The sequence below is a fragment of the Plecotus auritus genome (assembly GCF_963455305.1).
Source record: "Plecotus auritus genome assembly, chromosome: X".
Classification (NCBI taxonomy): Eukaryota; Metazoa; Chordata; class Mammalia; order Chiroptera; family Vespertilionidae; genus Plecotus; species Plecotus auritus.
In genome coordinates, this window is record NC_137784.1 from 71,677,287 (window position 1) to 71,692,527 (window position 15,241).

At 40.4% G+C, this 15,241-nt stretch overlaps 1 pseudogene across 1 annotated transcript; it reads left to right on the top strand.

Annotated features, from left to right (window-relative positions):
* The first annotated feature begins 14,224 nt into the window (after positions 1 to 14,224).
* Positions 14,225 to 14,745, top strand: LOC308239377 (ferritin light chain-like; annotated as a pseudogene). Its single transcript has one exon. The product of its transcript is annotated as a ferritin light chain-like (transcript).
* Positions 14,746 to 15,241: the final 496 nt, after the last annotated feature.

Sequence of the window (15,241 nt, forward strand, 5' to 3'; positions counted from 1 at the left end):
TATTCCATTATGTAGATGTTCCACAGTTTTTTAATCCACTCATCTGCTGATGGGCACTTAGGCTGTTTCCAAATCTTAGCTATGGTGAATTGTGATGCTATGAACATAGGGGTGCATATATCCTTTCTGATTGGTGTTTCTAGTTTCTTGGGATATATTCCTAGAAGTGGGATCACTGGGTCAAATGGGAGTTCCATTTTTAGTTTTTTGAGGAAACTCCATACTGTTCTCCACAGTGGCTGTACCAGTCTGCATTCCCACCAGCAGTGCAAGAGGGTTCCTTTTTCTCCGAATCCTCGCCAGCACTTGTCATTTGTTGATTTGTTGATAATAGCCATTCTGACAGGTGTGAGATGGTACTGCATTGTTGTTTTGATTTGCATCTCTCTGATGATTAGTGACTTTGAGCAGGTTTTCATATGTCTCTTGGCCTTCCTTCTGTCTTCTTTCAAAAAGTGTCTATTTAGATCAGTTGCCAATTTTTTGATTGGGTTGTTTATCTTCTTTTTGTTAAGCTGCACGAGTTCCCTGTAAATGTTGGAGATTAAACCCTTATCGTTGATATCATTGGCAAATATGTTCACCCATGCAGTGAGCTTTCTTGTTGTTTTATTGATGGTCTCCTTTGCTGTGCAAAAGCTTTTTATTTTGATGTAGTCCCATTTGTTTATTTTCTCTTTAGTTTCCATTGCCCTAGGAGCAGTATCAGTGAAGAAATTGCTTCGGCATATGTCAGAGATTTTTCTGGCTGTGGATTCTTCTAGTATTTTTATGGTTTCTCCTCATATGTTTAAGTCCTTGATCCATTTTGAGTTTATTTTTGTGTATCGTGTAAGTTGGTGGTCTAGTTTCATTTTTTTGCATGTATCTGTCCAATTTTCCCAACACCATTTATTGAAGAGACTGTCTTGACTCCATTGTATGTTCATGCCTCCTTTGTCGAATATGAATTGAGCATAGTGGTTTGGGTCAATATCTGGATTCTCTATTCTATTCCATTGATCTATATGTCTGTTCTTGTGCCAGTACCAGGCTGTTTTGAGAACAGTGGCTTTGTAACACAGCTTGAAATCTGGTATTGAGATCCCACCTACTTTGTTCTTCTTTCTCAGGATTGCTGTGGCTATTCGGGGTCTTTTTTTATTCCAGATGAATTTTTGGAGAGTTCTTTCTAGGTCTGTGAAATATACCGTTGGTATTTTAATGGGGAGTGCATGGAATCTATAGATTGCTTTGGGTAGTATGGACATTTTAATGATGTTGATTCTACCAATCCATGAACATGGTATGTTCTTCCATCTGTTTACGTCTTCCTCTATCTCTTTTTGCAGTGTCCTGTAGTTTTCCGCGTATAGGTCTTTTACCTCCTTAGTTAAGTTTATTCCTAGGTATCTTAATTTTTTTGGTGCGATGGTAAAGGGGATTGCTTTTTTATTCTCTCTTTCTGTAGGTTCACTATTGGTGTATAGAAATGCCATAGATTTCTTGGCATTAATTTTGTATCCTGCTACATTGACGAATTCATTTATTAAGTCTATTAGTTTTTTGATGCAGTCTTTCGGGTTTTTTATGTGCAATATCATGTCATCTGCAAATAAAGACAGCTTTACTTCTTCTTTTCCAATTTGGATGCCTTTTATTTCTTCTTCTTATCTAATTTCAATGGCTAATACTTCCAGTACTATGTCGAATAGGAGTGGTGAGAGTGGGCATCCCTGTCTTGTTCCTGTTCTTAGGGGAAATGGTTTTAGTTTTTGCCCATTGAGTATGCTGTTAGCTGTGGGTTTATCATATATAGCTTTTATTATGTTGAGGTATGATCCTTCTATTCCCACCTTGTTGAGCATTTTTATCAAGAAAGGGTGTTGGATTTTGTCAAATGCTTTTTCTGCATCAATTGATATGACTATGTGATTTTTATTTCTCAATTTGCTTATGTGATGTATCACGTTTATTGATTTGCGGATATTGTACCATCCTTGCATTCCTCTGATAAATCCTACTTGGTCATGGTGTATGATCTTTCTGATGTAGTGCTGGATCCGATTTGCTAGAATTTTGTTGAGGATTTTGGCATCTATGTTCATGAGGGATATTGGCCTGTAATTCTCTTTCATTGTGTTGTCTTTATCTGGTTTTGGTATTAGGATGATGCTAGCTTCATAGAATGAGCTTGGAAGTGTTCCTTCCTCTTGAATTTTTTGGAATAATCTAAGGAGGATAGGTTTTAGTTCTTCCTTGAATGTTTGGTAAAACTCCCCTGTGAAGCCGTCTGGCCCCAGGCTTTTGTTTGCTGGAAGTTTTTTGATGACTGCTTCAATTTCTTCCATAGTTATTGGCCTATTGAGATGTTTAGATTCTTCCTGATGGAGTTTGGGAAGGTTATATTTTTCTAGGAATATGTCCATTTCCTCCAGATTGTCCAGTTTGTTGGAATAGAGTTGTTCATAGTATTTTTTTTAACAATCCTTTGTATTTCAGTAGGGTCTGTTGTTATTTCTCCTCTTTCATTTCTGATTTTGTTTATTTGGGTCCTCTCTCTTTGCTTCTTGGTGAGCCTGGCTAGAGGTTCATCAATCTTGTTTATCCTTTCAAAGAACAAGCTCTTGCTTTTGTTGATCTTTTGTATTGTTTTTTTGGTCTCTATGTCGTTTATCTCCACTCTGATCTTTATTATTTCCTTCCTTCTGATCACACTGAGCTTTTCTTGTTGCTCTCTTTCTAACTCTTTGAGTGGTAGGTTTAGGTAATTTATTACCATTGTTTCTTGTTTTTTGCAGTAGGCTTGTAGAGCTATGAACTTCCCTCTCAAGACTGCTTTGCTGTGTCTTATAGATTTTGGATTGTTGTGTTTTCATTGTCATTTGTTGCCATGATGTTTTTTATTTCTTCATTGATCTCTGTGGTAACCCAGTCATTGTTTAGTAGCATGCTATTTAGTCTCCATGTGTTTTATTTTTTTGCGTTGTTTTTATTGCAGTTGATTTCCAGTTTTACGCCACTGTGATCTGAGAAGATGCTTGATATGATTTCTATCTTCTTGAATTTCAAGAGACTTTGCCTATGACCCAACATATAGTCTACCTTTGAAAATGGCCCATGTGCACTTGAGAAGAATGTATATACTGTGGCTTTGGGGTGAAATGTTCTGAAGATGTCAATTAATTCTATCTGGTCTAGTGAGTCATTTAGAATTGATGTTTCTTTGCTGATTTTTTGTTTAGAGGATTTGTCCAATGGTGATAGTGGGGTATTAAAGTCTCCTTCTATGATTGTATTGCTGTCAATCTCTCCTTTGATATCCTCCAGGAGTTTTTTTTTTTTTTTTTAATGTATTTGGGTGCTCCTGTATTGGGTGCAAATATGTTTACCAGAGTTATTTCTTCTTGTTGGATTGCTCCCTTTAGTATTATGAAGCAGCCTTCCTTATTTCTTGTTATGTCCTTCACTTTGAGATCTAATTTGTCAGATATAAGTATTGCTACCCCAGCTTTTTTTTTATTTCCATTCGCCTGAAAAACCTTTTTCCATCCCTTCACCATCAGTCTGTGTGCGTCTTTTTTTCTGAGGTGGGTTTCTTGTAGACAGCAGATATATGGGTCGTGTTTTCTTATCCAATCCGTTACCCTATGTCTTTTGATTGGGGCATTTAATCCATTTACATTTAAAGTTATTATTGATAGGTACTTATTTGTCGCCATTTTTATTCTTTACCCCTGTGTTCCTTCTTCGCTTCCTATTTCTTTTTTTTTTTTTTTTTTTTTTTTTTTACAGCAGACCCTTTAGCATTTCTTGCATTGCTGGTTTGGTGGTAATAAATTCCCTTAGTCCTTTTTTGTCTCTGAAGCTCCTGATTTCAGCTTCAATTTTGATTGTTAGCCCTGCTGGGTACAGTATTCTTGGATTCAGACCCTTCCTTTGCATGACTTTGTATATTTCATTCCATTCCCTTCTGGCCTGATGAGTTTCTGTTGAGAAATCAGTTGCTAGTCTGATGGGGGTTCCTTTGTAGGTAACTTTCTGTCTCTCTCTGGCTGCTTTTCAGATTCTTACTTTGTCGTTGGTGTTTGCCAATTTAATTATAATGTGCCTTGGCATCGGTCTTTTGGGGTTAATTTTGCTTGGGACTCTCTGAGCTTCTTGGATTTGTGTGGGTTTTTTTCTTCCCTATATCAGGGAAGTTTTCTGTCATTATTTCTTCAAACAGGTTTTCTATTCCTTGCTCAGTTTCCTCTCCTACTGGAACCCATATTATGCAGATGTTGTTTTGTTTCGTGTTGTCCCAAAATTCCCTTAGGCTCTCCTCCTGCTTTTTATTTTTTTTTTCTAGAAGCTGCTCTACTTGGGTATTTTTTCCTACCTTGTCTTCTAGCTCACTGATGCAGACCTCTGCTTCTTCTAGTCTACTCTTGATGCTTTCTATTGAGTTCTTTACAGCAGCGGTGTCATTTTTCACTTCTTCTTGGTTCTTCTTCATTTCCTCTTGGTTCTTACTCATATTGTCGAATTTGTCTTCCATTCTTTTCAGCCACCTCATGACCATTTCTCTGAATTCTTTTTCTGGAAGGTTGCTTGCCTCCATTTCGTTTACTTCCTTTTCTGGTGATGCCTGCTTTTCTTTCATATGCGGGCTGTTTCTTTGTCTCCTCATGGTCTCTCTTCTCTGGGTGTCTGGTTATGTAGGCCTCTCTCTCCTTATCCCAGGCGAAATCTGACCTTTCCGTGGTGGAGTGTAGAGCTCCTCTGAATCCGTGTGTTTGTGCCAATTGGGGACCAGTGCTCTGGGGTTCGCAGCTGTTTGGTGGGTGCCGCAGTTGTAGATTTTCAGGCTTCCGATAACATCTACTTTCCCCTTCAAGATGGCACAGTCTCCGCGTCTGAGCCAGTGGTTCCGGGAGGGAACCCAGCAGCAGTGGGGGCTGCCCAGTCAGGGGAGCCCTGTCCAGCAGTCCCCACCTTCTCCTGGAGTATAGCTGTCCCTTAACTCACCAACAGATACTCCCAGTGCAATCCGCAGCTGTTCTTTCTATCTGCTTTGGGACAAGGTTTGGGACACGTCTGTCTATTGTGCTGCCATTTTTTTTTTTTTCTCGAGGGCACCCTTTTCAGGAAAATAAAACTGATGATCTTTTTACATTTCTTGTAGAAAGTAGCAATTTTGAACACATAAGTCTTCTCCAGCTATAGTCAAAAGACAGAGGGTCCCATTATTTAGGAAAAAAAGGTTTCTTGCCCAGTTCTTCTGGGGTCTATTAACAAAGAAGATTCATCACTAGCCTCAGCACACTGCTCCTCTCTGAAGGTCTTTGAACAATGATTTTTTGAGATATTCATGACTTTTCAGAGAGGAAAAAGTCATGTAGCTGATTCAATCAACTACCTAAGAATTAGAGTTGACTTGTTAGTCACTGTAAGATATGATTAGTTACATTTCTGACAAATGATGACAATCTGCATGTATTTAAAATCAGAGACATAGATCTGCCATCCTTGGCATTATTTTCCTTTGTTCCATCTTAATCCAGAGCAAAATTTCCCAAATTTAGAGAGAAGCTTAGACTCTTGAGCCAAAATATTGTTTTTGAATTCCCAGAAGCTGCCTGTTAATTTTCCCCATGTTCTTATAAATTCAATTAAAACCTGAAGCTTAGATCAAATTAAAATGACTTGCTTCGTTATCAAACTTCCAGCCATCCAGCTGTTCACAATATTAATGTTAATACATCTCATGTATAATAGTATTTCGCTAATGTTCTCTGTAGGTTCCCTCACATCTGTAGTCAATTATTTGTTATGTATGTGCTTATGGCAGCCTGGCTTCCTGTTTCCACTGCCTCTTCCACTCTTAAAACACTTAAGTCCTGACATTCATGAATCATAGATAAATGCAATATCCTTTCTTTTCTTTGCTCCGGAAGCAGGTCTCACACTAGAAAGGAGTAAAGTCTAACATTTCTAAAAAACTTAAATAGAATTCTTCTCCATTATCAAACAGCATGATCACAATCCACCCACCAATAGACAGTATGTCTATCGTGGCAGATATTTGACATCTTGACAAGAATTGTAGCACCAAATGCGAATAAGGGAGTTGGCCAGATAGGCTGCTTCCTTTAGCTGAAGATTGAAAAGAAGTAGTGATGATTGAAATAACAGAGGAGCATCATATTCATTTATATTTTCAGAATGATTAAGAAGAAGTGCCTTGACTGAAATCCCAAGAGGTATGTCTACCTGGTAGAAAGAGCCACCCCATTCAGTCGGGAACCGGTCATCATTACTAATGCACAGTAAAGCGCTGTTGCTGAGTCAGACCCAGGCAGGTGTGAAAATTAATCAAAAAGGAATAAAATGATTGCCAGCAAACAAGCAAACCAGATTCAATGATTAGCAAAATTCAATGAGGTGAAAAGGAGCGTCTTGGAAACTGAATACAACTTCAATTGATTCTCTTCCTCATACTAATCCCATCCCGAATTGCTATATATCCTAGCTTCCCGCATCACTGGAGTCCTTCTGAAGCTGCCTGGGGATGTTAGGCTACCTTTAGTGCTGCTTCAGACTAACATAACAGATACTATTCCTGTCCTGACAGCTACACATCCGCACGTATTTTACCGGCTTTAATCATTACCTGTTTAGCTACATAAGTATGTTATGCCTATTGCAAACCATCCATACATATTCATACTCAATTCATATTCAAGAGAACACATTAGTCAGGGGAAGAAACACAGGGAAGGGCCATTTCAGACACAGGACATAGCATGAGCAGAGGCATGAAGCACAAAGCCCTGTGCTGTGTGTAGAGAACTACAATCTTTGCTGGAAGAGGAAGTACAAGTTGACATTCGTGGAGGCATCTTCATTGCTTTCGGTTATGGGCCATTTGCTCAAAAGTGCAGATTACACAAATATAGGGTGTTACCAAAAATGTATACACACACTTTGAGTAATTATAAAGGCAGTGTTTATTAAAATACATTTCATTTTAAAAATTGAGCTATCAGCTCTAAAAGTGTGTATACCTTTTTGGGGGACAACCTGTATTTTAAGGCACTAATGAGTCAATGAGTGCTTGCTTGGCATATGAGTATTACAGATATAATATACAAGTGACTGTAGAATCTTTATCTGTACCTAGCTGGCCTATTGTCATTAAACTTTCATGATGTCCCAGTTGCAACATGTTGATATCAGTGTTATGACACTTTCTGTTTCAAAAATATATAATTTCCCTGGCCTCATAACTCAATTGGGTAGAGCATCGTCCCATACACCAAGGTTCTGGGTTGGATTCCCAATCAGGGCACATACAAGAATCAATCGATGACTACATAAATAAGTGGAACAACAAATTGAAGACTCTCCCTCTCTCCCTTACTCTCTCTTTCTCCTTTCCATTCTCTCTAAAATCAATTAACAAAAAATTAAATTTAAAAAGTATATAATTAATTACCTCAATCTTTTCTTATTTATTAGTTGACCCAAGCTTTCTAATACAGAGTGTCTCGAAGTACGGACTATACCCACCTGTATCAGAAACCTCACTTGGTGCTTGATGACATGTAGATTCCTAGAACTCAGGCTAGATCTGCTGAATCAGAGTAGAGCCAGGAATCTGAATGTTGACAATCACCTTCAGCTGATTTTTGTGCACAATGAAATCAAACCACATCACTGGTGATGACACCTATGTGTGGTGAGTTAGACAAGAGTAACTGCAGATGTGCTGACAGAAGGTTACTACATACTGGCTTGTGTCTGATGAACGCTGTGTCAGTCTTTGCCAAGGCATATTTCTCAGAGTCCTGCTGGCTGGAGATGCTCTAGAAAAAGATTTCTGTGTTCAAATAGATTTGTGATACCACCAAATTATATATTCCTCTTAGAGAGTCCCAGTGAATATTAACATATCAAAGGTTTGGAGAAGTCCTGCATTAAAAGAAAAACTAGTTCAACCCAGCATTTGACCAGGAAATCCTTTATTACCATAAGCCTATCGACATATACTATAAAATGAGAATCCTAATATGAGTGTATTTAGAAAATAATGTTTTACTGTTAAATATGTTGTTGGTGGCTTGGCTGGTGTGGCACAGGGGTTGAGCGTTGAGCCATGCACCAAGAGGTCACTGGTTCAATTCCACGTCAGAACACATGCCTGGGTGAGGGCTCGCGATCCCCAGAGGGGGCTGTGCAGGAGGTAGCCGATCAATGATTCTCTCTCATCATTGATGTTTCTATCTCTCTCCTTTCCTCTCTGAAACCAATAAAAACATATTTTAAATGTTATTATTTGTGATCTAAATATCTTTGTAATAAGAAATCCATCAATGAAACTTAGTTGACGGAAACCAAGATGGTGGCATAGGTAAACACCTAAACTGCTGCCTCGCACAACAATTTCAAAACTACAACTAAAAGACAGAACGGACACCATCCAGAACCACAGGAAAGCTGGCTGAGTGAAAATTCTACAACTAGAAGGAAAGAGAAAAGCTCACAGAGAATTGGAGGTACGGCAAAGGGGCTTTGTGGGCGCAGAGAGGAAGGGCAGCTGAGAGCCTGGCTGACTTTCTCTGGCGGAAGGGGGAAGGAAGCCTCCGACCGCACTGAACCCCAGTTCTGACTGCACTGAACCCCAGTTCCGGGCGAACCCCTGGGGACCCACGCTCTTACGGAGGGAGTCTGGACTCTCAGGCGGAGACTCGGGAGCCGGGAAAGGCAGAGGAGACTCGAGCTGGGAAAGGCAGAAGTCTGAAGGCGCACGCGGGCCAGTGCGCACAAAGGCTGCAGAGGTTGCCACAGGCTTTCCCTAGTGGAAGGGAGTCAGAGGATTCTGACTGCACTGAGCCCCAGTTCTGACTGCAGTGAACCCCAGTTCCAGGCGAGCCCCTGGGGACCCACGCTCTTGTGGGGGGAGTCTGGACTCTCAGGCGGAGACTCGAGCTGGGGAAGGCGGAGGACTGAAAGCGCACATGCGCGCAAGGGCAAGGCTGACAGGAAGCCAAGACTGAGACTCCAGCCCATCCAAGCTGAGCACAGAGGCTATTGCAATTTGGCAAGTCTAATCTTATAAGGCTGTCTCCAGCACCGAACTTCTCCCAGCATAGACACAGCTGATCCTTACAGCCAACTGGCCCGGAGGTCAATTCTTCCCAGTGATACCAACAACAATAAAGACTTAATTACAACAAGGCTGGACACACAGTCCACAAAGGGGTGCACCAAGAGTGTCCACCTCAGGTTAACTGGGGAAGCAGACCCACTGGGCCATATTGGAAACCTAGCACAAATATCTACCTTTCCAACTCAGGGAAGCAGTGAAAATGCGGCATCAAAGAATCAGATCACAAACGAAAGAAATGGAGGAAAACAAACGACTGGATATAGAATTCAAAACCACGGTTATAAGGCTTTTCAAGAATATTCTAGAAAAGGCCAATAAATATAACGAGACCCTCGAAGATATGAAAAAGGACCAACTAGAAATTAAACATACACTGACTGAAATAAAAAATATTATACAGAGACCCAGAAACAGAATAGAGGAACACAAGAATCAAGTCAAAGAATTGAAATACAAAGAAGCAAAAACCACTCAACCGAAAAAGCAAAAAGCAAAAAAAAAAATCCAAAAAGTTGAAGGTAATGTAAGAAGACTCTGGGACAACTTCAAGCGTACCAACATCAGAATTATGGGGGTGCCAGAAGAAGAGAGAGAGCAAGATACTGAAAACCTATTTGAAGAAATAATGACAGAAAACTTCCCCCACCTGGTGAAAGAAATAGACTTACAAGTCCAGGAAGCCCACAGAACCCCAAACAAAAGGAATCCAAAGAGGACCACACCAAGACACATCATAATTAAAATGCCAAGAGCAAAAGACAAAGAGAGAATATTAAAAGCAGCAAGAGAAAAACAGTTAATTACCTACAAGGGAGCACCCATACGACTGTCAGCTGACTTCTCAACAGAAACTATGCAGGCCAGACGGGAGTGGCAAGAAATTTTCAATGTGATGAATAGCAAGAACCTACAACCAAGATTACTCTACCCAGCAAAGCTATCATTCAGAATTGAAGGGCAGATAAAGAGCTTCACAGATAAGAAAAAGCTGAAGGAGTTCATCACCACCAAACCAGTATTATATGAAATGCTGAAAGGTATTCTTAAAGAAGAGGAAGAAGAAAAAAGTAAAGAGAAAAATTATGAACAACAAATACATATCTATCAACAAGTGAACCTAAAAATCAAGTGAATTAAAAACCTGAGGAACAGAATAATCTGGTGAATATAATAGAATCAGGGGCATAGAAAGGGAGTGGACTGATAATTCTCAGGGGGAAAGGGGTATGGGGGGTTCATGAAGAGAATGGACAAAAATCATACACCTATGGATGAGGACAGTGGGGGGGAGGTAAGGGCAGAAGGTGGGGTGGGAAATGGGTGGAGGGGAGCTATGGGGGGAAAAAGGAGAAATAATTGTAATAATCTGAATAAAGATTTATTTAAAAAAAATTAAAAAAATAAATGCAAAAAAAAAAAAAGAAACTTAGTTGACAATTTGTGAGTGATAAAACAGTAAAATACTGCTCAGTTCTCCTGTTAGAATGTTAAAAACATCTTGATTGGGGGGGAAAGGAGACATATGTAATACTATATGTAAGACTTTAAGCAATAAAAAAAAACTTTGTTTGATAACTGAGACATAATTTTGGGACACTAGCAGATCAAATGTGACTTATAAAGCAACCTTTAGTGGTTACAATTCAGATGCTGTTTTCGCTGATTTCCTCATTCACGTCACATCCCCCTTCTTGTCACACATACAGTAAGTCACTCTCCATTATCTGGCAGTGGATTCACTATTGTGAGAATTTAGTTGTGAGATTCTGAGCACATCTTTGTCACCTCACACAAAACTGCTGAGCAGCCCCCCATCCCAGGACACTGGAAACACACCAAGAACATCTGGAACTGCTCAAATTTTACCCAAGCAGACTTCCTTCCTCCTGTCTCTACGAATTACAGCCAAGAGAACCAGTTTTCACCTTTATAATGTTTTCAGAAGGTACAGGTTTTTTTATGCATCAACTAACTTGACCCTACCGATCCCACTCTTACCTGTTTCTCCATGATAACTTCCTTATTACCTGGGGAACCTCCAGCTTTAAATAAAATCAAACCCATTTAGGAAAGTACAGACATAGAGTCTTTTTAAAGCTGGGAACGAGTATGATGCAAGCAGTAATAATACAAGGTAGAAATCATATGCTTTAAAGACTATATCCAATATTATAGGATGTCCCATTGTGAAAAGCAGTTTAGCACAGATTAGCAATCAAGGCTTTCTGCCAGCCTCCTAGCAGCTGTTACAACTTGTTTGGAACCTTAGCCTGAGAAAGGCTGCAGCAACTGTAAACTAAAGTGGTTCATCTGAAATACATTTATGGTTATGAAAAGCACAGCAAAACATCTGCAAGGGAAAGAAAGCACTAGGGGGTTAGAAGGGCAAGTTAGTAAAGCTTCTCAGAATTATCCCAGGGCCTGCCAGGGAAGGCTAAAAAGGTTTCCCCAGCGGCTGCCAGACACAGAAATGAAGCTGCCAAGAGTTAAAGGAAACAAACAAAGGGTGGAGAGACCGAAGGGCTCTCTCGCTCTCTCTCTTAGGCTCAGAGTGAGGACATGGAGACAGACAGGCACTAACCTCCGAAGAAGAGGAATATAGGAAGAAATAGAATGGGTTGAACCTTCTATGATCAACACAGTTTGTACACAAGCAAGAAGATATATTCTATGGTGTGTGACGTACTCATTACAATGAAGCCAAAGTTGAGCTTCTCAACTGCTACTTTAGATGAGATAAAACGAAATTTCCACAAGTTCTAAGAAATCAGAAGCTTGATCAGAAAGGTTCAAAATGCATTTGCAACAGAAAATAGACTATATATATGAGTTGAAAGTCAAAGAAGGCAGCATGGAGAATTCCAATTAATATTATTTAAGATTGAAAGGATTTGAGTCAAGTTCACAATAAATTCAGCAAAGTGCATTCAGGAATTTAAGAAGACATCAACTATTGCCATTGTGTTACTTTTGCCTCAACTTACACTAGCCAAGTGACTTATCTTCTCTCATTTCTCTTTCTTATAATCCCCCAAGTCATTCATAGGCCAAATATATGTTAAGTGGAACTCTACAGAGATTTACGTTAAAAATTTTCACAATAAAACGTAAATCTGTGTTGATTATCTTTCCATCATTAAGTGTTCAGTAATAACTTTAGGCATAGTGTAGAAATAATATATAGAAAGTTCAATGCAATTACTCTCTGAGGAGATATAAATCTAAGATTGCAGCAGATCTGCCACTGTCTTCTAATGTATTACAAGGCAGTGTTGGTTAAGTGCTATGTATTTAAAAGATTGTTTTGTTATAAGAAAAGCTAGGTAGCTGAATATTAGTGAGCTTACTTAAAGCCTCTGAAGGGAACCAAAAGTTTTGCCTTTGGGGATACTTATTTTTAACCTGGTCATTAAGAAAAGACAGCCTGGCTGGCGTGGCTCAGAGGTTGAGCATCAACCTATGAACCAGGAGGTCAGGGTTCAATTCTCGGTCAGGGCACATGCCTGGATTGTGGGCTCGATCCCCAGTAGGGAGTGTGCCGGAGGCAACCAGTCGATGATTCTCTCTAATCATTGACGTTTCTCTCGCTCTCCCTTCCTCTCTGAAATCAATAAAAATATATTTTTAAAAAAAAAGACTTGGAAAGAACCTCTGACCCTCCCCCTTTTTCCTGCCTAAGAGGGAAGAACCTGCTTCAGGAAGGGAACCTTAGCATAATCACCTTAGCATTAGACAGAGGACTCCTAGCAGAAGTTTGTTGACCAAATCCTATGTCCCCCCACCCCTGGATCTCATTGTTTCTGGAATGCCTAACAAAAATGTACCTGCCATGTGTTCCACTACTCCTCAGTTACCTGCAAATCGCCCATTTTCACCTTTGAAATCTCAGACCTCTACCCCACCATTCTCTTTTATCCAAAACAACATATATACCCAATTTCAGAGCACTGTTTTTGGAATTTTCATACTCATGTGAATTCCCCATGAGTACATATTAAAACTTGATTTTCTCTTGTTAATCTGTCTCTATTAATTTGATTATTAGCGCAGATAGAAGAACTTAGAAGATGGAAGGAAAAGTATATTTTAGCTCCAAAACCATACTCCCAGAAGTCAATAAAACAGAAATATCTTTAAATTCCAATATAGTTCATATTAATTTCTACATTTTAATGTTATATATGTCTGGGCTCCTAACTAACAAAATAAATTGAGTGATGATGATATGTTAACATTAGGATATTTATCCAAGGAGTCAGAAAACAGTAAATTGTATGTTTATAAAGATAATTTCTTAAGGATGTTCAGCCTATCTATATTATAAAAGGCCTGTGGCCCTAATGCCATAACACTGTAACGACCACATGACCGGTCACCCAGAGGTGCATTGATGGGTCTCATGGTGCGGCAGGTCTGGGGTCCCCCCTCTCAGGGCAGGTCTGAGGTCTCGTGCAATTTCAGCTCATGCGGAGAGGCATGCATGGGTGGGTGGGGCTGCTCGATTTTGTGCGCTGGGCTTCTAGTATCAATATAACAGTTTCCCTTAACTTTTGGACACCACACTCCAAATTCCTCCATAGCAGGTCAATCTGCTAGCATCAACAAAACTTCTCATCATCAATGCTGTCTCTGCACCTTCACACATGAGGTCCCCCTACTTCAAATATTCTCACAGTGCCTCCCAGATCAATCCCCAAGGCATCACCTAGGGGCTTGTTAGAAATGCAGAATCTCAGGCCCCACCCTAGACCTACTAGATTATAGATTAAAGATGGCCAGAGGGAAGGGGAGGGTGAGGGCTGGGTAGAGATGGGAAAAAGGAGGGAAAATGGGGACATCTGTTAATAGTGTCAACAATAAAAATAAAGCCTTTAAGAAAACACATCCTAGCAATGCGCTCAGTGGTCCCCTGATCTGTCTCTTGCTTCAACAGGGTTTGGATGGGACAGGCCCAGGGACACCCCTTCTTCCAGCCTATAACCACCCTCCAGCCTCTTCTCCAGATACCACCTTCAGAACCACCTTGGCCATCCTCAGCCTCCAAAACAAGCCAATAGTTTTTTTACCTTAACTTCTTATTGTCCAACAATCATGAGCTCCCAAATTCGTCAGAATGATTCCACCAACGTGGAGGCTGCCGTCAACTACCTGGCCAACCTGTATCTGTGGACCTCCTACACTACCTCTCCCTGGGCTTCTATTTCCACCCTGACGATGTGGCTCTGGAGGGCGTGGACCACTTCTTTCTTGAGTTGGCCCAGAAGAAGAACAAGGGCGCTGAGCATCTCTTAAAGATGCAAAACCAGCCTGGTGGCTGTATTCTCTTCCAGGACATGCTGAAGCCTTCCCAAGATGAGTGGGCAAAACTCAGGACACTGTGGAAGCTGCCATGGCCTTGGAGATGAACCTGAACGAGGCCCTTTTGAATCTGCAAAAGGGTTCTATTGGTGCAAACTCTCATTTCTGTGACTTCCCAGAGAACCACTTCCTAGGTGAGCAGGTGAAACTCATCAAGAAGATGGGTGACCACTAGACTGCCTCCCTAGGCTGCCAGCCCTCAGGCTGGGCTGGGCGAGTATATCTTCCAAGGGCTCACCCTCAAGCACGACTAGGAGCCTTTGGATTCCAGAGGCCTTTGAGGGGTCCTCTGCATCCCCCCCGGTGTCTGCTTTTTGTCTGAGCCTCTCTCTGCAACCTCTAGACATTCTTTCAACCCCCCCCCCCCCCCCCGGTAGCCCTCTCCCCTGTGTTGGACCAAATGGAAACAATAAAGCTTTTTGCAGGAAAAAAAAATCCTAATTTCCTCCTATTAAAAAAATATATAAAGTCTACATTTTAAAAGATCTCCCAGATGATCTGAACAGACAGTAAAGTGTGAGAGGCACTGTCCTGGATTATGAGATTTTTGAGGACAGAGAGAATTGTATTCACTGGATATCTCCTAGCATCTATTAATGAGCCTAGGGCATAGAAGACATTCAATAATTTGTCTATGGCAGGGGTGGGGAACCTTTTTTCTTCTAAGGGACATTTTGGATATTTGTAACATCATTCAAGGGCGATAGAAAATTTCAACTTAAAAATTAGCCTGCTATATTTGGTCAAAAA